This window comes from Aulonocara stuartgranti (assembly GCF_965226115.1).
Source record: "Aulonocara stuartgranti genome assembly, chromosome: 16".
Lineage (NCBI taxonomy): Eukaryota > Metazoa > Chordata > Actinopteri > Cichliformes > Cichlidae > Aulonocara > Aulonocara stuartgranti.
This window is the reverse complement of record NC_138952.1, coordinates 28,132,485-28,160,143: the sequence shown is the minus strand read 5'-3', so window position 1 is coordinate 28,160,143 and position 27,659 is coordinate 28,132,485. Positions and strand designations below refer to the sequence as shown.

The 27,659-nt window shown below is 42.9% G+C and overlaps 1 pseudogene across 1 annotated transcript; it reads right to left on the bottom strand.

Annotated features, from left to right (window-relative positions):
- Window positions 1-8,485: 8,485 nt before the first annotated feature.
- On the bottom strand, window positions 8,486-27,321 carry LOC309690413 (sperm-tail PG-rich repeat-containing protein 2-like; annotated as a pseudogene). The gene is made up of 6 exons (XR_014280763.1): window positions 27,224-27,321; window positions 27,011-27,090; window positions 26,781-26,912; window positions 25,989-26,458; window positions 9,785-10,100; window positions 8,486-8,494 (listed from the first exon to the last, which is right to left on the bottom strand). The product of XR_014280763.1 is annotated as a sperm-tail PG-rich repeat-containing protein 2-like (transcript).
- Window positions 27,322-27,659: the final 338 nt, after the last annotated feature.

Genomic DNA, 27,659 nt, shown 5'->3' with positions numbered 1-27,659 from the left:
ATGCTATCAGCGAGCAACATGGCTAATGCCTTTCACACAGCTTCGTCTCAACTCCAAAGAGCCACAGAAGTAAAAGCTCATAATAATAATTGAAACAATCTTTGAAAAAATGACTTACCAAGCATGGCAAACAACTCAAATATGTAGAGCAAAATGTTCTGAAACGGCTTCACTTCAGCTTCGATTGGAGCCGTGCTGGGGGCGGAGTCTGTGAATTTACTCTATTGGTGTCATAGCCCCTGTAGGAGTTCAGAGTTAAGAGGTCAAGAGTTAATGTTTCCATTGTAACACCTCCAGATTTGACATAGAAACACTCATTTTTAACACTCGATTTTAACTACTATCATTTTACACCTCAGAGTTACATTAAATGAATGTGACTCTGCTTAGAGTAAAATTAACTCTACTTTTGCAAGAAGACTATTAACACCAAAACATTTAACACTTTTGAATTTGCTGTGTATGAAAGCACCAGCACCACTTTTTGCAACGCAGTACAAAACCATGACACCATGGCACATCCACCATGTTGTAAAAATGTTTCTAAAGTTGTACTGTTGTACCTCCCTCCTGACCTCTTCCATACATAAGCCCCTTTTTCCATTAGTACTTACCTCGGATTGACTAACCACTGATCGCCTCAGATTGACTGGTTTTACATTAAAATCCAGTACAACCTAACCTGCGTGGTTATTATAATAGCAGCCCGTCCGAGCGCCCTGTGACACAATTAATATGCAACACAAACGCTACAAAAAAAGGTGGACATCGAGGCAAGAATATACCTGCTGCTCAGTGTGTGGCTTTTCTTTAGATTCCGGGACCACGGCGTTGTTTTTTTGTAGTCATGTTGCCAGGTTTCAAAAATGGCATTTTTAATTTTTGCGAATAAGACACACTCACGCTACTTACCAGCCAATCGGTGGCATGCAGTCTGACGACATCACATTTTAGTACCTGCTTGAATCGCTTGGAACCCCGAATGAGCAGGTACTATGACCTAATGGAAAACCCTGAAAACTGTGGCGAACCGCGCCGTGTTGACCTGGAAAAGGGGCTATTCTCTAAACATTACAAACCAAAAATGTTCAAGTTTGGATTCCTCCCTCCATAAGAAATGTTTCCATTTTTAAGCTGTCTCATTTCAGAGACATGTGCTATTATAATATATGGATATATGTTAATAAATGTTCCTATTAAGTGCCAATCGTAAATTGAAATCTGTAGGAGAACAAGAAAAAACAATCAAATCTAACACCATGCTTTGGAACAAAGTCACCAAACCTTTATCGTGTTTGTTTGTTTGTTGTTGTCTTTAGTTTTGTTTTAAAGATTTTTCTGGTATGGCTTTTCTACACACATTATAAGAGCTTTACCTTACATAAAAACACCATAAGGGTAAGTGCTGCTGTGAACAGTGTTGAGTAAAACGTTACAAGTTACAAGTTTTCATATGTGAGACATTAGTGACGTTTAGCATGTTTGGAGGCTGTAGTTAGTGTGTTGTGTAGTTATTGTCTTGTATTGTGTGTCAGTTAGACTGCTGAATTTCATATTTGCTCTAAAAGAGTCGTCAAAGGCAGATTCCAGTGTAAACGCTGTTCCCACATGGAAAACTGGACTCATGCACCTCCTGCTGTCAGACCTGCAGGGTTTAGGCCTGTGGTGTTCTCATCTGTCTTATACTGAACACAAACTACATTTTTTGGACTGGCACAAATAATTTGTGCGCCTTCTTATTTGATGCAGAACACCTGATTGTTCTGTAAATAGATTTAAATGGTTATATACAATGGCAGCACGGTGGCACGGTGGTTAGCGCTGTTGCCGCACAGCAAGAAGGTCCTGAGTTCAATTGCACCATCAGGCCGGGGTCTTTCTGTGTGGAGTTTGCATGTTCTCCACGTGTTTGCGTGGGTTCTCTCCGGGTACTCCGGCTTCCTCCCACCGTCCAAAGACATGCAGCTTGTGGGGATAGGTTAATTGGATAATCCAAATTGCCACTAGGTGTGAATGTGAATGGTTTTCTGTCCCTATGTGTTAGCCCTGCGACAGACTGGCGACCTGTCCAGGGTGTACCCCGCCTTTCGCCCTATGACAGCTGGGATAGGCTCCAGCGCCCCCCGCGACCCTGAAAAGGATAAGCGGAAGCGAATGGATGGTTATATAAAAAACGCCTGAGGCCTTGGCTGCATTTTTAGGTAAATAGCACCATATAACTTTGTTGTTTGCAAAACTTGTGCATATTTTTTAGAGATGTACAATTTCTATTTGCATTTCAAGTTATGAAAATGAACATGTTTGTGGGTTTTACAGTAAAAAATATAACTTTTTTCTACTCGGATTTTGAATTTTTTGTCTGAATTTAGATGAACTGTGCTAATATAGTATACCAAAATGAAAAAATAACTCAAATTTCGGATATTTGAGGTTGTGCTGAAAATAATGATTCCAAACAAGGCAAGAAAAACATATTTTAAAGGTGAAATATAGAGGTAAAATCAAAAGTAGTCAAAAATGGAAAATTATACCCTGGACCCAAGAGGGTTAATGTACCAAATGGTATACCAAATGACTTTCTCTATCAATAATGTGCTACATTATTATTATATGTTAAATGTCTTAAAATTAAACTACATTCCTTGACTAATAACCCCAACACTGGTTGTCAAATAGTGCTTAGTACTCTATGCTTTCAATTATACAGGCCTAGAAAAGGGTTAACAACCCACTGGCAACCTCCTGTCACTAGCAACAAAATGTGCATTCTGACACTGTTTGCTGAGTGGTTGCTGGCTATCACTGGGTCAGACTCGCTGAAAACTAGGGGTGAAATGATACACAAAATTCACGGTTCAGTTTGGTTCGATACTTTGGTGTCACGGTTCGATGTTTTTTTTATACAAAAAAATGTTCATACCTTTTTAATTTGTCATTAATTAAAATTATAAATATATATTTTAACTCAAAAGTACAGTTTTTTAAATTTAATGTTGCTAAAACAACAAAATTTAAAAAAGTGATTTCTCGATCTGTCTGATCGAGAAATACCTCATCTTTGGAAAAGAGAGTTTATTGATAGTTGATAAAATAAATAAAAAATTTTGTATTGTTCGATACATATATGTACCGAACTGAAAGCACTGTATCGAACGGTTCAATACCACTACATGTATTGTTGCACCCCTATTGAAAACAGTGTCAAAAAAACCATAACATGATTGCTTTAATCACCAAAATGTTGCTGTGGCTACTCAGAGGGAAGATTCAAGCTTTTCAAGTTGGCCTTGTTACCAGGCAGCTGTCATGAACCGGGCCGTACGGTCATGACAAAGAAAACCTCAGACATGGTTAAGAATGTATTCCAAACTGCTTTATTCTTTTAAAACAAATAAAACAGAAAAGAAACCCTACTGTCAAAAACAAACAGTGGTGTGTGTAATCAGTACCATCAGTAGTGTATGAAGGAATGGATGAGTGGAAGATGATGCATGTAACCAAACCTAACGCAGCCAGAATCCAACTTGGTGTCTCAGGGCCAACCCAAACTATGCCCTAAAGGCTTTTTATATAGATTCCTGGCACGCTGGCCCAGGTGTTGCCAGTGTCACTGATTGTAAACGGGAACTCTGCCTCTCCAATCCCTGCAAACAAGACACACATGAGCCAAAAGGAAGGCAGGGTGCAGTGGGTCGTCACACCCCTCCCCATAAGACCGGAGTCCTCCACAGGATCTCCGTTCCCTGAAAAAAAAAAAAAGAAAATGTCAAAACCCAGCAAGCACAATACAATCCTCCCCAGGGTACACTAAACTATTCAGAAATTGGATGTGCATGTGCAACCCCATTATCACCTGCCTTTAATGTGTCAGACATCCAAAACATAGGACTGCAGAAACAGTGACCACCTAATCAGTCTCTGATTAGGGCAACGCAACGAATGCAAAAAGGTCAGTGGGTTGTGGTCTGTATAAACTACTATGGGCTTTACCCCAGAGTCCACATAGACAGCAAAGTGCTGCAAAGCCCAAATCAAAGACAGGGCTTCTTTCTCAATCACAGAGTAGTATAACTGGTACCGGTTCAACTTCTTAGAAAAGAAACTGATTTGTCTATCAACCCCCTGTTGATCTGTTTGCAACAGGACAGCTCCAGCCCCTACAAAGCTTGCATCCACCTGCAAAACAAAAGGGTGGTCAAATCTTGGTGCAGCCAGAACAGGTGTTGAACACAAAAGGGACTTAATACCATCAAAGGCTTCTTGGCAATCCATTGACCACACAAATGGGACCTTGGTCTTTTATAAGTTGGTGAGTGGTACAACCACAGTGGAAAGGTTTTTACAAAAACCACGATAATACCCCACCATTCCCAGAAACCACATCAATTCCTTCTTTGTAGAAGGTGGTGGAAAATGCTGGAATGCCATCACTTTAGCCTGGACCGGAGCGACACACCCTTGTCCAACCACCCGACCCAGGTAAGTTACAGTAGCCCGAGCAAAATCACATTTCGCAAGATTTACTTTGAGGTTTGGTTCCGTCAAACGGTCAAACAGAGCCCTAATTCTCTGTACATGAGAACCCCAAGACTCACTGTAGACCACCAAGTCATCTAAATATACAGCACAACCCGCCAACCCAGCCACAACACGATTCATAAGACGCTGAAATGTGGCTGGTGCATTCCTCAACCCAAACGGCATTACTCTCTTTGACAGGGGAACCTGCCAATAGCCTTTCAGCAGATCAAACTTGCTGACCTACTTGGCTGCACCAACTTGGTCCACACAGTCCTCCATACGAGGCAATGGAAAGGAGTCAGGTTTGGTAACCCGGTTAACTTTTCGAAAGTGAGTACAGGGCGATCATGGCTCAAGAGTTGGGAGTTCGCCTTGTAATCGGAAGGTTGCCGGTTCGAGCCCCAGCTTGGACAGTCTTGGTCGTTGTGTGCTTGGGCAAGACACTTCACCCGTTGCCTACTGGTGGTCAGAGGGCCCAGTGGCGCCAGTGTCCGGCAGCCTCGCCTCTGTCAGTGCGCCCCAGGGTGGCTGTGGCTACAATGTAGCTTGCCATCACCAGTGTGTGAATGTGTGTGTGAATGGGTGGATGACTGGATATGTAAAGCGCTTTGGGGTCCTTAGGGACTAGTAAAGCGCTATATAAATACAGGCCATTTACAAACACGGAGACGCCCAACTAGATGAAGAAGGCCCAGCGATGTCATGCTTAACCATGTACATCCAGATACTCACGCTTAGCAGGAGAAACTCTATAGAAAGCTGAATGTGAATATAAACAATAGGGTTTGTTTTTACAGTAATTACATAAACAAACACAATTGTGTCTGAGAGTCAAATTGATTCACTTAAAATCCAGTGAACTGTTCAAGTTTGTCAGAAAACTGCTTACTGACTTTATTTAAGGGATAATTTTAAGGCAATATAATATTCCCCTACATCAATATCATGCTCCACCCAGTCTGTACGAGAAGGCACATCACCACACAAACCTGAATACTTCATAAGAAGTCCTTCAAGTTCAGCTGCCTGAGCATTAGGTAAATGCCCCAGAAGACACCCCAAGTTCTCAAGGGTCTCCGAATTCTTCAGGCGCCCAGACAACAATCCCTCATCCGGTTCGACATCTGCATCGGAACCTTCCCTTGTGATGACACTTACTTCATTAACTGCCAAAGCAGGATTGCCAACATGCCTCTTGCCAGCTCACCTGTAACATATAACCTGTGTCTGAAGCGATTCACATAATCAATCAAATTCATGGGTGGGTCTGTTTCCATCCACCCATCAATCAATCAATCAATCAATCAATCAATCAATCAATCAATCAATCAATCAAAGCTTTATTCGTCACATGCAGGTTGCCCTGCAGTGAAATGGGACACCCCCACCCCCGACCTTACACATATAGCACAAACATTACATGGGGATACAGGTCGGAGATTGGTAGAATTAGAGAAAAAAAAAACATTGAAATGTACACTACAATGGGGAAAGTACAAGAGGAAAAAAAGAGACCCCTACTCATGCTATGCTTCCATGGTAGGACAGCATGAGAACAGGAAACAAAAAAACTCCTCTGCACAAAAAAGCACATAAATGTCCACAGCACAACATTGTGAAGACATGACAAGCCACAGGGGTGGGTGGGGGGTGAGGAGTAATCCGAGGCGAACACAGCAGCCGCCCTGCACAGCGCTACCATTTCAGCGCGGCACACAGACCCGCCGTGTTCCCTCGCAGGAAACAAGCATCGAAGGCGTTGGAAAGGGAGGGGGGATGAGTGAGTGCCTATCAGTGTAAGTGTATGTGTGTGCGTGTCCATAGTTCAGCTGAGACAGTGTCCTTCGGCCTATCAGGCTAAGTAAACAGTCCTCCAGCCAATCCAGGTGTCCTTGCATGGGATGGGAAGAATAGCCGTAACACAGTCGTTATCAGGGAGTGATTGTTAGGCTCCAGCCTTGGGCCTGCAGCTGGCGCCGTGATGGGGGTCCGCAATGTTCATGTTGATTTTGTTAATTTCCATGCGAGCAGCCCAGGAGAATTTTCAGGCTGCTCTTTAACACTCCGACACTGGTCTCTCAATCTCCCGTTGGAGAGTCGCGAGCCTCCCCATGATGGTATCAAACTTCTGTTCCATGGTGTTATCATTCTTTTGATTCTGAGACCTCACAACTGCAGTGATCCGTTCCGCGATGTATTCCAACTGTTGCTCAAGGGTCTCATTTTGAGCAGGCCTCTCTCTGATGTATCCCCCCATAGGCTCAATGGTGTTGTTTTGAGCCTTCACAGCAGCTGTAAGCGTCTAGGTGTTGACCATATTACGTTCGTTGTGAGAGGTTGCGCCTCGTTCCATTGCGATTCCAGCGGGCAGCCTTGGGGGGGGGTTTGAACAGCCGGTTCCGCTCTCTTATTTCTCCGATAAACCAGGGCTAAGCCAACTCCGATCAGCATGAACCCTGTTATCATGGTTCCGAATAGATAGATATCTTCAGCGTCCTCGATCGACAGTCCCGCCAGGCACATGATCCTCCAGTTCTGCCACCCGTCCATCGTGTATCCGGCAGGGAAAGTCCCTCCAGGGCACTCAGGCTCTCCCGAGCCCAGACTTCTCGTTGAGAAAAGGGTGTCAATAGCATTCAGAGACCAGTTGATCAAATCCATAATTCTCTTTTAGGTTTTAGAGAACGACAGTGGGAGGCTATTCCAGGGAAAGTAATGCACACGAGACAAGACAAGGACATAGAGGCTAAGCCTTAACCCTTTAAGACCTACCATAGAACCAAGTCCGCCAGAGCTTACTTCATATTTTTACATGCTGTAGTGCCATTTTTGGGAGCATTTCAAGTTGCTATATGTGACCAAGTGGTCGACGGGGTTAGATAAAAGGAAATAATAAAATGACAACGCCACCTAGGGGAATTTCACCCCCAGGAAATATATTTAAGAAAAATAGATAAAAGGAATAAAAGGAGGCCGCACAGATTCAAGGATGCACACTGAGGCAGGTTGGCTCCAATATTAAAACAGTTTTATTTATAGTAAAAATAAATAAAATATTAACAACCAAGATGTAGCGTCATTGTTGACAGTGTCCTAAAGTGAAAATAAAACAGTCATGGAGCTTGGACTTACCAGCAGCCGTGGAACGAAAAGAAAATCACACAAAAAGAAAATCACTGCAGCCCACCCGGTGCTGTACAAAGGAAAGTGTGAAAACGACCCACCACCTGAGGTCCCAGGGCCACTGGCCCGTCCCCCGTTCACTGAAATAAAACACAGAAAAATATGTTAAAAGAATAAAAGGACACTGAGCGTCAGGCTCGCTACAGATCATAAAAAACTAAAACACACTTTAATAAAAGAAATCACACACACACACACGCGCGCAGGAAGGCTTATACCCCACGGGTCAAACTACCACTCGTGCTGGTAGTAATTATTCTCAATCGCAAGCCGGTCTGGCTCCCCACCAGCTGAGACCAGCAACCGAGGCGATTTAATAAAGTCCCAGCACGACACTCGGGCAGAGGGTCGCTGCAGCCTGATCACAGAAGCGTGGGTACGAGCAACAGTCCAGAATAAAATAGAATAAAAACAGGCGAACCAGAAAAAGGTAAGCCTACTTAATAAAAGAAGATAAGACAAGCTAAAAACAAGACAAGACGAGACAAGACAGCAGGCTCCACCGAGGAGGAGTCCTCACAACAGCGGCTGGGAAGGTGTTTCACTCTTCCGATTTAGGTTGGGCGATTTGCCACGGAGAGGTGAATACAGCAGTCAAACCCTAAAACAACAGATAAATGTAACCTTAGACTCTTATAGCTATGAATGCTAATAAAAGTAGTTTTAACGGCTTACCCCAGGACCGGAGGCGCTATACTCTCACTGGTGGGGATAACACGAGCACCTCTCTCCGCAACGTCGGTGACAGGGGATTTCTAAAAATCACCCTGTAATTCTTCAGCTAAGACACCTGAGTTAGAAAACACAGAGACTGCAGTCGTTTTTTACACGCGTGGGCAGCAACGAACGCACCTTGCGAACTGCGAACTGCGTACTTTTATTTTATACATGTCTGTGTGTGTGTGTGTGTGTGTGTGTGTGTGTGTGTGTGTGTGTGTGTAAAAATAACAACGTCACTCAGAGCAACTGAATCAGCACATGCACACTTAAGATTATAGCTTCACTTCTGCAAAAAAGCACGCTCTGCAAACCTGCAATTTCCTGTCACTCTGACTCTGCACAGACCCAAAGCAACGGGTTATTTCCCTTTTCTACATCTGTTCTCTAAAAACAGGAAGTGATTTAGTAGCTGAATAAGTTCATCACAAAGTTATTAGGTGAAAAGTCACATAGACATGTAGATTACTTAAAAAACAGAAAAACACATTTCATGAAGCTGATCAAATTATATAAAAACAAAAATCTCTTGACAGTCGGAATAGAACAAACTGCCGCGCCACAAAAGGCCACAAAAACTATATTATTTTTTTATTTTTTTAAGTGAAGGCAAGCCGTTTATTTAGGCTGATAGACAAAAAATAATACAAACGTGAGAAAACCAAACAAATTACTAAACTAGAAAGCTAAACTGGGAAATTAAACACTAGAAACCTGGAACACTTGGAACATAGAAACACATGGGAGGTAAACAGATGCTCTCACAAAGGACCAAGGAAAACAGAGACAATATACACAATGTGGGATGATCAGAGAAGTGGAAATACATGGGAACACAGCCGGAAGAAATTTGCACATAACGAGACAAGAAGCTAAACTAAAAACCATGCACATCAGATAGGGACTGAAAAAATAAAACAGGAAGGAGCATGCACAGCAAGACTCAGACAAGGACACGCAAGCTTGACACTAGGACAGGGATAAACAAACACGAGAGAACACAACAGGCAGGAAGACAAGGACGAAACACAAGAAGAACATGGGAACAGGTAAGGGAGACAAAACCCCAAGACAACTGGGATAAGAGAGAGAGAGAGAGCAGGAGACACAGAGCATGAAAACAAACAAACATGGAACCATGGCAGACCTAACATGGAAGATGCTAAGGGCATAACATAAAGGTGAGTGTAAGAAGACAGGAGGAGAAAGACAAGACTGAGGGATTACAAAGTTATTGCAATACTGCCCAGTAAGATACAAATAAATGAACTGACATAAAATCAATGCAACAGCAACACGAAAACCAATACATAAAACTGAAATATACCATATTATCCTGAAACCAACATGGGTTACCACAGACCTGTCTGGACTGTACCTCAGTTTTTGAGAGGAAGGTAGAAGAGAATTTCGGCAGGCCGCCAGGCTCAACAGGTTTCTCAAATTGACTTCTGATTTGATACTGGCCTGGACCAGGAACTCCCTTCTTTTCTGCCTGCATGGGCACAAGTTCATGGTAGCGAGGGATGGCAAGCTCAACTCTACCTCTCTGATCCTTTTGAAGGTTCACATTCTCGTACTGTGTTTCTGGGACCAGTTCGGGGTCATATTGTCCTGGAGCTGGTCCCACATCCACCTTCTCCTCAGATCTCCTCCCTGTCATGTTGCCAAAGTGGATCCTGTCAGGTCAAGGAATGTTGTTTTACTGTCACTGTGTTATCATTCACATGCAGTGTCATTATTTCATCATTACTTCATTAGTCTGCATCACTTATCATCAGTTTATCATCAATATTATCATGTATCATTCATTTATCATTTAGTAAATCTGCTAACGGTGTGGTTACTGAATAATCCTGTAGTCCAGAAAAGCACCAGCATGGCTGCAGGTCCAGGCGGGCCCAGTAAGTCAGATGAGGACACTGAACTTTCGTTGGCCTGGACCTACAATCTCACAAAACTGCACACTTGTGGACACAATTGTTTCTGTTCCAAATACCGATGATTGGAAACATCTGGGAAAGGGTTGTTGTTCTGAGAAGAGGAGTTCCAGGAATTGTCCTGACGTCATAATGGCTATAAAGCTTTCTGTAACGAGCAGAGAGATGAAGACTAGCTTCCCACACTGTACAGAGGGTGTGTGTTTAATAAATCACTTTTTTGAACACCTCCTAGGACTCTGTCTGCGCTTACTTTTCTTTCCAAATCAAAAGAACCTTACATTTTGGTGCCGAAACCCGGTTTGGAGGGAGAGAAGACGCGCTGCGGTGAGCGGAGTGCCTCGGGGGTGCCCAAAGGACGGGGGGAATCCAGGGGAGCGGCCAACTGAGTGACATAAACCGCGACATAAAAGGTCAGTAGCCTACCACCTGTTGAATAATTTTTATCCAAAGGTACTAAATTGGAAGTTAAAACTAAATTGAATGTTCACTCAGTGGGGGCCTTCTTCTGGGTTCTGTCCGTAGTGATTTTATTTAATTAGGACAATTAGTGGTAAAAGTTTGATAAAATTCTCGCAAAAGTTATTGCTGTTTATTTTAGGGGGGTTTCTGTGTTTTGTGTTGTGTTTTGTGTTGTGTTTTGTGGTGTTTGTGGTTTATGTGCCTTATGTGAGATTGTGGAGTTAGATGCCAAGCAGTCTTTAAGGTTAGGGGAATTCGGACTCATTGGGTGGTAGAAACGCGGTTTCAGGCGTCAGGTAATTAAAAACTGAGGGGCTGAAAGTCCCCAGGGACGCTTTTAAACATAAACTAAAGTTCTGGAGCGTGGCTCCGAAGAGCGTAGGCGCCTTGCGTGTGGCAGCGACAGGTAATCTGTGAACGCATGGTTACCTCTGGCGGCGTCCAGGTAGCTCGGGTGGTCCCCGCGGGAGGTCAGGCACCCGGAAAGACTAAGTGGTCAAGGATCACTTTTTCCTGCGCTGTTTGGGCGAATGGGTGCGACCCAGGCTGCACTTACCTGCAGTTATAAATTACTTTAGTGTTTAGAAATCTGACCGCGGCCGGCGAGGGCGTTCCCGACGCGGGGTTATTGATCATCAAGGCTGGTTCTGTGAACCAAGGTGGAGCCTAGGCTTAGAGCTTTCAAATTAGTCAAAAACTCAGGAATACCGGTATAGAAATAAAAAGAGAAATAAATAAGATAAGCTGTTCTGGCAGGCGGCGTGTTTATGTCTATACGGGCCCGTGTATGTAAATAGAGTGTAAATTACCGGTGTACAGCGCTTATTTTGCTTAAAGGTTAGGTTTCGTGTGTGGTGAAAAAAAAGAAAAGCGTCTCTCTCTCTGTCTCAAGCAGCTGCAAAGAGGGGGGCTTGGTTAACCCCGCAGTGTGTGTGTGAGGAGAGACAGAGACAGAGAGAAGAGGGGGGGCAGCGCATGTGCCCATTTAGTATTAAAGGAAAATAGGGGGAAACTGTTTTTCTCTATTTGTTTAACTGTTCAACTCGGTCTTTCTCTGTTTGTTTAATTCCTCCAATTTCTTCTTTAGTTTTATGAATATAAGCTGAATATAGCTGTTTTGTCCTGTTTCTTGTGGTGTGGTTGACTAAAAGGTGGACTTCTCTCAACCTGGAATTTTGAGTACGGCGCCAAAACCAGTAGAGTAGCATAATTGGGAGAAAAAAGGCCAGATTTTGGCTTAAAATTTTACAGCTTGACCTCGCACTTGTCCCCAACCTGAGAAGAAGCTCAAAGGACAGTTAATCTCCTGATGAAGACCAACAGAACATCGTGGACGTGAGAAGAATTTACAAGCAGCCAAAAGACAGTGCAACTGAACCGTTAACACTGAAACCAAACTGACGGGACCAGCAGCATGGAAGGAACTACGAGATGGAAACATGCACTGTGAATTACAGGCTGGGCAGTTGAACGGTGGGAAAGCACTGGACACTGATTGTCAGATTTGCCATGCTTGGAGTAATCTTGAAAGAGACGACTGAAAGGATCAACAGAAAAGAAGAAACCGCGTGATGAAACATGGACGGCGAAAGGGCAGGCTGTTCTTACCCTCCTCGACTAAATCGGTTTCAGTTATGTACTGAAATATAAGAATGGACATTAGAGGCTTCTTTCACAGAAAAAACTCAGGCTGGGACTTAAGCCAAAAGGAAAATACTGAAGAGAAACAGAGAAGAAACGGATTGTGTTTGCTGGAGGATTCAAGACAACAAAAGGACACTGAGAGAAGAGGACAGCGACCAGTGAGAGGTGAAGCCGGACGAGTTCGACTGTGAGAATACAGGGTATAATTGGATTGAAACGAAAGCCTGAACTCGTGATGGTGTTTAGAGATGTCCACCAGAAAACTAAAGAGGTAAACAAAAAGAACGTAAAATGAAGAGAGAAAATAACTGACAATTACATGAATGAATGGAAAACACACATACACAAAGTGTTACATGTGAAATTATTTCTGGAAAGAATCAGAAGTGAGATAGTTTTGAATTAAGAAATCAGTGAAACGATGCATGAATTAATCCTGACTATAACATACAGAGGCAATGAAGGAAGCAGCTTACACTCACTGAACATTAACAAAAATACATAGGAAAAGCAATGAAGACCTGCTTACACTTATACACATGACATAAGTTGGTATTTCTGACCAGAGAGAGGGAAACGGGTAGTTTAAGTACTCATGATAATAATGAAAATGTCTTAGTTGTGTTTCTTCAGGGGCGAAACAGACCTGGATCAATTCTCCACGTGCACCGGTCGGAAGAAACCTATAGGTTAACATGACTGGACATGTCAAGGCAAGTTTCTGGTTGAATTGTTCACAGCGCCATGTCTCCATAAACCTGAGAAGTGGGCCTTAACTTCTGGCTGAGGACCAGGAATGCTGTTAATAAGGTGGGAACTTAAAATTTAGGTTAGCAAATTTGGGAAAGAAAACTGTCAGAGATTTACAGTTAACAAACAGTCAGGTGAGTAAACAACACTGAGACACTTAAGATTGACAACGTGCGGCACGGGTGAAAAGCTCAGAGCAAATCACACCGAACTGCAGTATCCGTTTATTTTTATAAGTTACATCGTCAATATGCAAATATAATCACATTTCCTGTTACGCAGGTCTGAGTATAAGCTGTGTGTAAGCTGTGTGTGTGTGTCACAAAGTATGTGTGTTGCAAGTCAATTTCTAAGAATAATATAATGCAAGTCAGCTTCTGCGGATATGTATTTCTGTACTGGTCTCTTGTCAGTGTCACAGGGTCAGCTTCCTGTTTCTACAGAAAACTGTGTCTGGTGAAATATGTGTAACATAACTTTTTAAGCATAATAAATAAAATTATTTATTAATTTTATTTATTAAAATTAATAAATAAAATTATTAAACATCCCTAACATCCCTCCCTGTTGTTACCGTATTTCACCACTTCAATCATACTTTATTATCAGCTAACAATCACTTGCTTATAACATTTTCAATTGTAGCATCATCCAGTATGTGTGTGTGTGTGTGTGTGTGTGTGTGTGTGTGTGTGTGTGTGTGTGTGTGTGTGTGTGTGTGTGTGTGTTCCTATACTAAATCTTCTTCGTCCGGTTCATCTTCTTGTGGCAGTCCAACATAGGTGATCACTGTGGCCTGTACCATTTTGCCAATCATTGATCTGATACAGGGTAGAATGCATGTTGAGAACATGCAAAGCAGTAAAAGAAGAACTCCTATCAAGACAAGTCCTTTGATCACGAGGGTCGTCCAGCTGACACTCAGTAGCCAGGTCAGCCAGTTCTCTGTGTTCATGACATAGTCTTGTTGCTGTGCATTACTCAGTTGTCATAACTTCTCCAGGGCGGTGGTCATGGTCAAGGAATGCACGTTATCTGGAATATAGGTGCAGCAAGTGGTGTTGAATAAGACACAAAGGCCCCTCTCTCAGCGAGAATCATGTCCAGGGCGACTCTGTGTTGCATGACCACTATTCTGATCGCGTCGATTTCCTCATTCTGAGCCTTGTTTATCCTTGTTGAGCTGTTCAGGAAAAGTCCAAATCGGTAATCTAGAGTCTCAATTCTTAGCATGTTTTTTCCATCTCCGATTCATGGGAACAGTGAGTGCAGGACTTTCTGTCCGGTGGTCCACAAGTTGAACTCCGCTGGCACATCACTGCCCCAGATTGGATCATGTGGTTGCACGTCATCAGTGCTCCTCTTGCGTCTTGGTTGGTCCTGATGGAATATTCTGAATGTGTGGTCCGACACAAAAATTGGGGCGCAGAGTCCGGTGCTGTTGGGTGGGATGGTGAAGTATGTCTTTGAGCCATATGCCCAAGCTGTACCCTGCACCCAATATGTGCCATTCAGGAAGCTTATCCGTGCCTTTCTGTCCTGCGGCATCCGGAAAGTCTGGGAGCAGTTTTGGTTCTTCCCCAGCTTTCTGTTGCCGTATGCGAAGGTGAAACACATTGGATGTTGTATTCCTGGTTCCCTCCTGACGTTGAAAGATTTTCCCTTGTCATTGGTCGCATACAGGTGTACCCAGTATCGGTCATCACAGCTGTAGTTCCAGTCTGAGACCTCTGATGCACAAAATACTACCTCCTTAGGTTTATAGTTGATCAGTGTTCCATTACACCGTCGCAGGTCGGTTTTTGTGACTTGTCTTTTTAACTCAACCTTGAAGAAGAAGATGTCTTCGGGGGAACATGTTCTGCTGTTGGCTTTGTAGAATATACATAGGGCTTCGGAAAGGCTGGGTGATTTTCCATACAGGGTGGCTTGCATTGCTGTTGTTGGGAGGTGAGAACAGACGTAGCAGCCAGTGTGGTTGTCTTCTGTATGTACTCGGTTGTAGATGTACCGGTACCAGGCATTGTTCAGTCAGGGGTGGTTGTGCTCTTTATCCATATCCTTTAGGTGTAAGTTGTCATATGACCATTTCTTCTGTAGGTGGTGCTGTGGGTCCTTGTCTCTCCAGGTGAGTATCAGTAGGCTCACTAGGAGCGCAATGCCAGCCATTATGAGGACAAGGTTCTTCATGATGACCAGGCACACCCGGGCTCCAGGTGAGTAGACCACTGGCGAGAAGACAAAAGAGCGGGATATACCCAAACAGCCCTTTCCTCCACCAGGGAACACCTAGGAGTCGGGGGAACCGGCGTCTATGCTTGTGTTGTCACTCACTCTTTTGCAGTGGCTTTGGTGGATCCAAGATGGTCTTTCTGTTATTTTGCAGGCGGTTGGTGTAGTAAGTAAGACCTGATATGGGCCTTCCCACCTTGGTGAACTCCAATTCTTTCTCTGGAGTACTTTGATCAGGATCCAATCACCTGGTTGCAACCTGCAAGAAACTGGAGAGATATCGCTCGGCAGTTTATTGTTAGCACAATCTCTTTATTCTCAAATAATTTAGTCATCCACTCTGCTAGAGTGGTTTCTCCTATAGACTTATTAATAGCCTCCCGTGAACGATTTCAAAGGGTGTGAGCTTTTGCGAACCCTGGGTTAGTCGCATCCACATCTTCACCAGGCCCAAACACTCAGGCCATTGTCTGATCTTATCAGAGTAGGAATGCCGTAAGTAGGAATAAAATGGTTGCATAAACATTTTGCTACTGAGATTGCATCTGCTCTTTTTACTGGATAGATTTCTGGCCATTTTGAGAACACATCCACAATTACTAGAGCGTATTTTGATGCTTGACATTCGTTCAGTTCAATAAAATCCATGTGGATTGTGTGAAATGGGTGCGGTGGTGTTGGGGAAAAGCCTCTTTTAGGCCTGAGGTTTCCCTGTGCATTATGTTTCTGGCAAATCATGCATGTTCTGATAAACTCTTGTGCTGAAGCTTCAAAATTTTGAGTATAGAAGTGTTTGGGGAGGACATTCATCATTCCACCCCTTGACAAATGCGTTAAGCTATGTGTCACTAATGCTGCTGTCTTGTGTAGCAATTTTGGCAGTATTGGTTCGCCATTACAGGTCATTAGGTCATTTTGTAGCCGTGCTCCACACTTTAACCACTTCTTTTGCTCTGCGATAGGTGCGGCTTTCTATTCATCTTTAAGTACATCAAGTGGTATTAGCTGTGAAGTTTCAGACATTAAAGTTCGTATTGGTTGCTGTGCAGCCTTCCTCGCAGCTTGGCCTGCGAAGTTATTGCCTTTAGTAATTTCTGAATTATCTTTTTTGGTGTGCAACGCATATTGACTGTCAGTGTGAATATATATATCTTGACCTTTGCGCAGTATGCACGTATAACAGCCGTTAGTTCTGCACTCTGTGCTGAAAAAGAGGAAGTAAGGGCTTTTGTTTCTAAAATGGTGTCTGCTGTGGTTACTGCATAACCTACACAGTTTCGCCCGAGACTATTTTTGAACGCTGAACCGTCTGACAAAGATGTTAACGAAACCAGCTTGTGGTGTCCATTCTATTTTATCTGTCAGTGCTAGATTTTTTCCATAAACTAAGTTTTGCAATGGTTCAGCTAACGTAGCATATTCAGGTATCCAGCATCTGCAAAAATTGCAGAGACCTAACTAACTCATCATTTGTTGTTTTGTGACAGGCTTAGGAGCGTTTTGTACAGCTACTTTTCTGCTGTCTAACAGCTGTCGGCCTTGTCCTGTCAGTCTGTGGCCAAGGTATGTTATCTCCTGGCTCCACAATTGCCATGCTCCGCTAGATGTTGCAAAACTGTCAGTGTGTTTGTTTTGCAATCCGTCTGTGTGTAGCCTGTAATCAAAATATCATCAACGTATAGCAGGAATTTACCTGGGGCAGGAAGCGTGCAAAATGACATGGATTTTCTGAGAGCTTCTGCATAAAGAGTGGGGCTATTCTGGAATCCCTGAGGCAACCTTGTATAGGTATACTTCTGGTTGTCAAAAGTGAATCCAAATGTAGCTTTTGTGAGTCAGTGTGTAGTGGTACAGAAAAGAAAGCATTGGATAACCACTGTGCTTTTTGTATTACTTGATTTAAAATGGTGTGTGGATTTGCCACCACAGGTGGGATTTGTTCTGTTATGTCATTTATTGCTCTTTGCCTCTTCGTCTTTGTTTTTTTTTTTTGTTGTTCATTACGTTTTCACTTGAGGCATTCCTAGATACCTTCTAGTTTTCCAAAGAATTGATCCAGGTCTGTTTTGCTCCTGAAGAAACACAACTAAGACATTTTCATTATTATCCTGAGTACTTAAACTACCCGTTTCCCTCTCTCTGGTCAGAAATACCAACTCATGTTATGTGTATAAATGTAAGCAGGTCTTCATTTCTTTTCCTATGCATGTTAATGTTCAGTGAGTGTAAGCTGCTTCCTTCATTGCCTCTGTATGTTATTATCAGGTTTAATTCATGCATCTTTTCACTGATTTCTTAATTCAAAACCATCTCACTTCTGAGTCTTTCCAAAAATAATTTCACATGTAACAATTTGTGTATGTGTGTTTTCTATTCACTGATAGACAGCTCCCTGTGCTGTCCCCTATGCAGCTTCTGCTCTGAAACAAATAAATAAAAACTTTTAACTCGCTCATTAGCTTAGTAGTGTCCACATATTTAAATCAGCTTCTCAATCTTGTAGCTTTAGCTATTATCTACAGGGTTTGGCTTATTAAATATCATTATAAATGTGCTCTACATCTCAGTAATATTTATCTAGGATAAATGACAGATTTTCAAGCAGGTTAAGTGCCTCTATGCACCTAATTGGTTTAGATATTGCCTTTATTTTCTTCATCTCATATGTCATTATACTGAGTTTGAGCAAACCTTAAGCTTGATGCAGACTACTTCATAACAATTATCCATCTCACATCATACTGACTAGGTGCCACTTATGATTAATATTATATTTTTATTAATATTATCATCTTTTTCTTTCTATATAATAACAACAGTATATTACAACATTTTATCAGTGTAAATCACTATACTACTACTGAGCCAATTTAATAGTTAGGATCATCTTACTCAGCAAACAGATAATTTAGAATTCATCCAATCTGTACAAATTTGCTTTTTCTCTGAACAGGTATGTGCCTACTTTTTAGACTGGTCTTCTGTTTGCCTCATCTCAGATCCAACCTTCAGTCACATTCATTCTCTCTGTTGCATGTCGAACCAAGTAATTTATTATTATATTTTTATATTTTATTTTGTATCCATCAAGGGCTTTGGGTGATCTGCAGTTTCACCCTCATCCAGGCTGTAGACATTTACCTTTTCACACACTTTCCTTGGCTGAACAATGAGACAGCCTTAATCTACCTTATGCATCTCTCTTTTTTATAGAAAAGGTTTTCATGTGAATGATTTCCTTTTATTTATTTTATACAATCTGGGCATGATCGTCATGCCAACTATATTTCATTGTTTAGTTCTGTTTGTAAGGTTCCTCTTAAAATAGTTACTGCAGAGGGACCGCAAACCATTTGTACTAATTTTGATCGGCGCCGGCAGAAATTTTCTCTAACCACTGCTCGTCAGCAGTGAGTTTTGTGGATTTATTACCCATTTAGTTTAGTTTTGTAGAAGGTTTGGTTACAATGTATCTTATTGAGTTAGTTACACACAGACCCGTGATGCTGTCTCTGGCACGAAGAGTGAGGAGGGAGAACAACAACAGCCTTCTACTTTCAAGCTATTCTTGAAAGCGGTTGTTGTTTTTACGTGATGACGCACAACCGATTCCTCACCCAGCCAGTACGTGAGCAATCAATGGTAAACAATTCAGTGGAGTAGTTCAGCCACCTTAATGTGCTGTTAAATCAACTTACTCCACCAACAGAACAGTAAAAACAATTTATGCGCGCAATTTCTATCCTATGTTAGTTGACACTTTCCGTACACTTATTTACTTTCTAGTAAATTTAGACTTCCAGCCTTTTTTTAACTGCGAAACGAGTGTCTATTACACTACCAGTTTCGTCTTACAGGCGAGTCTCTTATTCAGACTACCAGCTTTTTTTAACTGCGAAACGAGTGTCTATTACACTACCAGTTTCGTCTTACAAGCGAGTCTTAAAACTTTACCTTCTAGTAAATTTAGACTTCCAGCCTTTTTTAACTGCGAAACGAGTGTCTATTACACTGCCAGTTTCGTCTTACAAGCGAGTCTTAAAACTGCCAGTCCCCGTAGGACGAGTTTTCTTGGAACAGTGTCACCCTAAACACCGATAATTTTACGCAAGGTGTGTCAAATGTGGAATAATCACCTGGCTTCGCTGTTGCCGGTCTGTCGGGCGTCCTCCTTCAAGTCCCACAGCTGTGGGCCTGTATAACGTCGGCCAGGACCCGAATTTTAGCGTCCGTGGACTTTCAACCCTACCTGGAGGGCGCTCTGCAGAGACTTTGACGCAGGCTTGTCACGGCGTCGGGACTTGAGGAAGGATACCACTGTGAAATGGAGCATAATATTATTATTAATACCAGTCCATTAACGGCTTTGAAGGACCAATTAAATGTCAGAGATTTACAGTTAACAAACAGTCAGGTGAGTAAACAACACTGAGACACTTAAGATTGACAACGTGCGGCACGGGTGAAAAGCTCAGAGCAAATCACACCGAACTGCAGTATTCGTTTATTTTTATAAGTTACATCGTCAATATGCAAATATAATCACATTTCCTGTTACGCAGGTCTGAGTATAAGCTGTGTGTAAGCTGTGTGTGTGTGTCACAAAGTATGTGTGTTGCAAGTCAATTTCTAAGAATAATATAATGCCAGTCAGCTTCTGCGGATATGTATTTCTGTACTGGTCTCTTGTCAGTGTCACAGGGTCAGCTTCCTGTTTCTACAGAAAACTGTGTCTGGTGAAATATGTGTAACATAACTTTTGAAGCATAATAAATAAAATAAATAAAAACTCCCTAACAAAAACTGACGGCTTAAGTGGAGAATTGTGGAGGAGTCTGAAACACTGCAAAAGCAACATATGGAAATTCACATACACAAGCAGAAAATAAAGATTAACACTTCCTGTGTGTGTGACTGAAGCTTTCAGGAGAGGAAGCATGACAGACTGTTCAGGAGTGCAGATTTGGATAGGAAATTTATAGTTTAGTGATTATATGTTGTCGTAAGGGGGTTATGTCTTATGTTGAATCGAAGTATGCTAAAGTGCATAAAGGGGGTGATTGTTGTGTGCAAATTGTGTGGTTTTAACAAGACTTTCGGTGTACTGAGGAGGTGAAATTATGTGGTGGCAATACTTGTGTGTTTAGGGTTTTTGAGGTTGTTGTGGTGATGGGTTGATTCTGTCAGTTAGGTTCGGGTTGTTGTTTTTAATAGAGGGAGTTTTAGTAAACATGGACATGTCTAAGAGGGGGCCCATTATTTTTGTAACAGTGCACTTAGAGAAAACCTGTCAGGTGATTTTGTTTTGTGTTTTCATGAGCTAATAATCAGCTCTCTTTTTTTCATTTTTGTTCTAAGCAGGCCTGCAACAGTGAATAACAGCGCTGACAAATTCTCGGGAAGAGCAAATATAAGGTGGGCTTTCCAGATTACAACTGGCTGAGGAGAAAGCTACCTGTGGGGACCTGATCAGGTCGTAAGTCCCTGTCTAAAAGGATTGTAGCGATTCAATCCAGTCTAAAACATAAGGAACTATTTTCCTTTGGAAAATAAAAAATGAATGACGTCATTTTGCTGAGGGCGGAAATCTAAATGCGGCGATGGTTTCCACTATCAGCAAAGAAGAAGGAATGAATGGATGAATGAATGAAAGACTGGGAATAGAAACAAACTGACTGACTGGTAAAAGCTGACAAGACTTGACCACGACTCAAGGTTAACCTCCACCTAGATGGGACAAAAGGGTGGATGAATTTATGTGTGTTTCTTTTTACAGGAGCAGAAAGATGACAGCGACATCTGAGGTTGCATGACGATTTAACTTTTAAATGTTACTTTCTGTGTTTGTGAATCTACCAGGGTCGTTGTTCAGGGGTTTGTGTTGTGTTGCTCACAGAGATAACTGTGAGAAAGTGTGTACACACCTGCGCAGCGTTAACATTTGCATTTTCTTCTCTACAGCATGACAGGGCTGGATGTGCTTTGAATATGTGATTTATAACTGGACAAGTGGTTAATGTTTGCTAATAATGTTTTCCTACTACAGGATTTCTGGGCTTATGTGTGAAGAAGCGGTGTTTATAGGTTATGAGTTGGTGCTGCTATTAAACTGTGGGAGACACATCCTGTCTTGAAAACAGTGTGATTCTTTTTACAGGAAATGTTTTTACAGGACCTCTGGAATGTGGATGGCGGACGCCTAACCCGAGATGGTCAAATGTGGTTTGCTAATGTTTGTTTTGCTTTTGTTAAGAGTGTATGTGGAGGATTCAGTAGAAAACAGACAAGTGACATGAGAAAACAAATAAGAGATGCAGTTTCTATGGAACAGTTTAAGATGGCGCTTATAGGGATAAAACAAGTGGAGTGACATTGCTTAAGGGAAGTCACGGATTAAATTTGGGATAAAATAAATTGCGGCAATAATAGTGATGTAATGATTTGGGAAATCCTGAACATGATACTTGTCTGTGGTGCTGAATACTTTATCACTTTGATGATCTATAGTTGGTTGTAAATAAGATGTTTGATTTAACAGATTTGTTTTCCAGGATACAGGTTCCAGGTGGAGCTGGGAGTTAAATGAGCTTAACATGTAACTGCTGACTGATGTTTTTACACCAGCTTACAGGTTGGCAGGAGATTGTTTTAGAGAGAATGTGTAACGTTCTTGTACAGGTCTTAGTAGGGAGTTGACACACGGGGGAAGCCAGGTGCAAGAGGAGGATCAGGGATCATCTTGAGGAACAGCAGACATAGTACAGCAGTGTTGGAACCGGAGAACCTGAGGGATGGAGGGAGCGTGCCAAGCTCCAAAAGTGACGGCTCGTACCACCAGCGCGGTTCGGCTGAAGGGAAAGGGTGAGACCTGGTTCCATTGGTCTCAATGTGCAGTGGCGGACGAGAGCTTACTCGAGATACGCTCCACCCAAAGTAACACGGGGGGAACATAGAGGCATAATCCTCTCCCCCTGTGCAGCGGTTCTCCCCAGCAGTCTACCTGGGGAGACGAAGAAAGAAGAGGAGCGTCACGCGCCAAGCATCAATTCATTCCAGGCTCCTAATAGGCTAGGGCTCTAGTCTAAAGTAATTGATAGTTTAAAGGAATCGTAATAGTTTTGTACGTTAATCGCATACTTTTATACTCATAACCTTATACTCTTATCGCGAAGTTTAAAGTAAAAGTAAAAAGAGCCTGGGAACAGTGATCATGAAACTGTGGGAAAATTGGAAAATAACGGGGATGTTGGGGTTGGTAAGTGTTATAACTTGTTTGTTTGTTTATTGGAAGACAGGTGAATTGCCCAGACGCAGAGGTCTATCCGCTCCAGAGTCCAAACCGATCGAGTTGTCGAGAAAATTCAAGCACGAGGTTGGCTCAGGTGGGAACGATGGGTGTCTCAAAGCCAGTGGGGGAGTCGAGTTTGGGTATGTTAAGAGGTCCACGACGGCATTCACATTCGATTTGTGTGAGGTAATTAGATGCCCAGGAGACGGTAGCAGCTGGAGAACATATGATGTGTGGATTTGTTATCACCCTATGGTATGCTACCCTAAGTCGGTGTGGGGCCCATCAAAGGAAGGAGACATTTACAGTTATATAACGGATCAGTGGTGTTCTTGGCAGGATGTGGTTGCTTGGACAGGAGTAGGATGGCAGCCAACAGTGCCACAGGCCCTTGAAGGGATAGCCATTCAGAAAGATTATTCTGTTACACATAACCCTGTCACTCTTTCCCTAGGACCATGGAACGAACTCCCTGAAGCGGGGTATGAGGGGGGTGCGTTCTATCTAGTAATAGGGGTAGATAAAGCAGGGACAGATCCAGCAGGGGTAATTCGGGTGAACTTATTCAATCCAAGATCTAAACCGATAGGGAACGACACTGCAATGAATCTCACAGAGCAAATGGGTCCCCTAGAGACAGTTACTTACAAGGACTCAGAAGAGAAATGGCTTGTTGCCGCAGATTACACTAGATTAAAACCTCAAGAGTTAATAGGGCGTGCCACAGGTTTCGGTGATAGGAATCTTTGGTTAGACTGGGTGGCTCAAAATGCTAAAGAGCAGGAAGTGGTTGATTGTGTTGCTTGTGCTACAGCTGGACCTCGTCTGTTCACTGAACCCGCTCCTCTGTATCCAGAGGATGAGTGGGGTTATAATTGTATGCTGAGATTAACTAGAGAGGCGGTGAACACAGGTAACTGCACCACTTTGTCAGGTTTATATCCGCCAATTGATAAAAGTACACAACCAGGTTCATTCACACCTAAACAAGATAATTATACATGTTTTGAGTTCTCTACAGACAGCGTGAAATATACGTTAGGAAGGATTGATCCAAGCTGGTGTCAGAGGACGATCCCAGGCAGGACTACCAATAATGTAAGTGACTCAAACACAATTATAGGCACCTGGGCAAGGGGTGGGCTATATTATTATTGTGGGCAGTACACCCTTTTGGTGCAGGTTCCCCTGGGGAGTGTGGGGACATGTGCTCTGGTGCGCCTAGGTGCACCTTTGATGCTTATAGGAAATAAAGTAGAAACAGTTCCACAGCAGGACACTGGTGTGTTGACAGCCAGACGTAGGAGAAGTATAAGGGGTATGCATAAATATGACCCAAGATGGGACTCGCCAACCTGGATTGACTCAATAGGAGTTCCCAGGGGAGTTCCAGATGAGTATAAGTTAGTTAATCAGATAGCGTCCGGCTTTGAAAGTGTGTTTCTATGGATAACTCCAAATAAAAATGTTGATCGCATTAACTATGTCCATTATAATGTGCTGAGACTCTCTAATCTCACTAGGGACGCGGTAGAAGGCCTTGCGGAACAATTAGGCCCGACGTCGTTAATGGGAATCCAAAATCGAATGGCCCTGGACATGTTGTTGGCTGAGAAAGGTGGTGTGTGTGCCATGTTTGGGGACATGTGCTGTACTTTCATACCCAACAATACGGCCCCAGACGGTACGGTTACTAGAGCGCTTGAGAGTCTGAAAATGTTATCTAAAACCATGCATGAGCAATCAGGTGTGAACACTGGACCGGGAGACTGGTTCACGTCTGTCTTTGGGCAATGGAAGAGTGTTGTTATGTCTGCCATGTTTTCTTTTGTTGTTTTTCTTGGTATATTAATGATCGGATGTTGTCTCATCCCTCTGGCCCGGCGAGTTTTAGTAAAGATGCTGGAGAGAGCCCTGAGCTCAGGCTCAGCTGGTTCAGCTGCGCCTGAGTCAATGATGCCTTTGAGGGAGATTGTAGGCTGGACGGAGGAGTGAGACAAATCCTGGTGAAGGTTGGCCTCACAAGTGAGCCCAAGAGGAGGAGTTGTCAGGTCAAGGAATGTTGTTTTACTGTCACTGTGTTATCATTCACATGCAGTGTCATTATTTCATCATTACTTCATTAGTCTGCATCACTTATCATCAGTTTATCATCAATATTATCATGTATCAAATCAAATCAAATCAAATCAAATCACTTTTATTGTCACATCACGTGCAGGCACACTGGCACAGCACATGCGAGTGAAATTCTTGTGTGCGAGCCCCACAAGCAACAGAGATGTGCAAACACAACAACACAAACGAGCAAAATACAAGAATGGCCAACCTGAAACTAATAAATATATGTACAATATATAATAGTGTATGCATTTCTGGATGTGTATACTAAATATTTTCCTACGTGTGTGTGTGTGTGTGTGTGTGTGTGTGTGTGTGTGTGTGTGTATACACATTTTTACAAATTAAATAGTAAAAAAAAAAAAAAAAAAAATAATAATAATAATAAAATATACAGAGTTGAATATGTGCAAAACAAGTGGCATTTATATACAGTGTGGAGTGCATAATGTTGAAGTTCCAGCAGTGAAGCTGAGGTGTCTATGACGTGTTCAGCAGTCTGATGGCCTGGTGGAAGAAGCTGTCTCTCAGTCTGCTGGTACGGGACCGGATGCTGCAGAACCTCCTTCCTGATGGAAGCAGTCTGAACAGTTTATGGCTGGGGTGACTGGAGTCCTTGATGATCCTCCCCGCTTTCCTCAGGCAGCGCTTCCTGTAGATGTCTTGGAGGGAGGGAAGCTCACCTCCAATTATCCGTTCAGAGCACCGCACTACTCGCTGGAGAGCTTTGCAGTTGTAGGCGGTGTTGTTGCCATACCAGGTGGTGATGCATCCAGTGAGGATGCTCTCAATGGCACAGTGATAGAAGGTCCTGAGGATGCGGGGGCTCATGCCAAATCTTTTCAGTCTCCTGAGAAAGAAGAGGCGCTGCTGCGCCTTCTTCACTGTTTTGTTTGTGTGTACTGACCACGTAAGATCCTCAGCCAGATGTACTCCAAGGAATCATTCATTTATCATTTAGTAAATCTGCTAACGGTGTGGTTACTGAATAATCCTGTAGTCCAGAAAAGCACCAGCATGGCTGCAGGTCCAGGCGGGCCCAGTAAGTCAGATGAGGACACTGAACTTTCGTTGGCCTGGACCTCCTAGGACTCTGTCTGCGCTTACTTTTCTTTCCAAATCAAAAGAACCTTACAATCCCTTTATATTTCTGTGTAGAACTCGTCTCCAGCAGCGGACTGTAGTAGGCTGGCCTCCTAGGTTGTGTCCTTAGGAGGGGGCTGTTGCTTACGGAGGACACCCCGGGCATCCTCTTCATAGCCATAGGCCTGGCCCGGGGAGGGAATGGATGGAATGTCTGACTGAAGAGCTAGCCGGAGACCTTTAGCCACTTTGTTGCCAGGCCTTCCAGGGTGTCCTACATTAGCTGTCACAGCCCTGTGTGCCTTTTTTGAAGCAGGCGACACATTGTAGGCCCCAGGGCCTGGAACCTCTGACACCACATCCTCAAAACGCTTGGAGCGGTTCTGAAGACTGCTGCCACCATGGACATTTAACTTGACAGGTGAGCAGTCATAGTGTCCAGGTCCTAGTAAACTCTCACCGTCTTTGGAGAATATTGATTGCCTGGCACTCAAGGAAAGGAATGGTGCATAGCCATCTGCAACAGTGAACATTTTCCCAAGGTAAGATATACAAATGACTGCAAGCTTGCAGGACGCTTTATTTTCTAATACACTTATGTAACTGTGAAACAACAAAGCAGCAGGAACATTTTTTGCTTACATATTGAGTTATACTTCCAAGACATATTAATTTAACTTTTATCAATTGAAAGTGTATAAGCAGATTCAAATCTGTAAGCCTAAATATTCAACGTTCTTTCTTTGCAAGCTAGCTAAATTTAATTTAACTTAAAGTTTTACAGTTTTCTGAAGAAAAAAAATGATTTTGGAAGGACAGATATTTTTCCTTGTAAGTACCTGATATCTTGTAACTGGACTGGCTCACATTGTATGATCCGGGACCAACAGCAGACGATGCACCCCCTGCTGTCATGAAGGTCACTCTTGGAGCCCGTCCGTACATGTTTAACTCACAGAGTGGTAGTCTCGCTAAAATTTAATTACACAATAAATACTCCTTTATTCTGCCATAGGGTGTAGCTGTACTTTCATTAAATTATGCTGCACCAAGGTTAAAAAATGCCTGCCCTGTGCTCCCCTTTGTCAGGACTGCGCTGGTTACTTCGCCTGCATAGTTGCTTGGTTACCACATATTGTTACATGGCAACTGCAGACCGAACACACACGGAGGAGGAGAAGTAAGCAGAAGGACCACAGAGACAAGACAGGCGAGTGAGAGACGTGGCACTCTGAGAACTGAAGTTCATGGGAGAATTCAGAAGAAGAATACAAGCTCCTACATATTTATATCTGTCATAGTACCAACTGCTCTCCAAGTGGAACACCTGACTTTCTCTTCTCCTCCTGCTGTTCTATTTTTCTTTCTCTCCCTCGTGCGTGGTTGTTGTGCTAGTGAGCATTAATTTTGCTCGCCTCCTCCCGGAGTGGGCGTGGCTTTTCCAAGCTCCCGCTGCAGCACCTGTGCACCATTATTCGCTCACCTGTTGTATTTAAGTCCAGCTCGTTCCGCTGCTCGTAGTTAGCTCGTTTACCGACCCAGTGTAGCAACATAGCTGTTCTCTCTGCTCTCCTACTGGACGAAGCATATCTTCGGAACATAAAGACAACCTGTGAGAGTAAACTAAGAAACGTGCTTTTGACTTGAGGAAAGTCTAAGTCGTGATTGCTTTTAGTTAAAAATCACTGCCCTGTAGCCTAATACTTAGTATATATGTA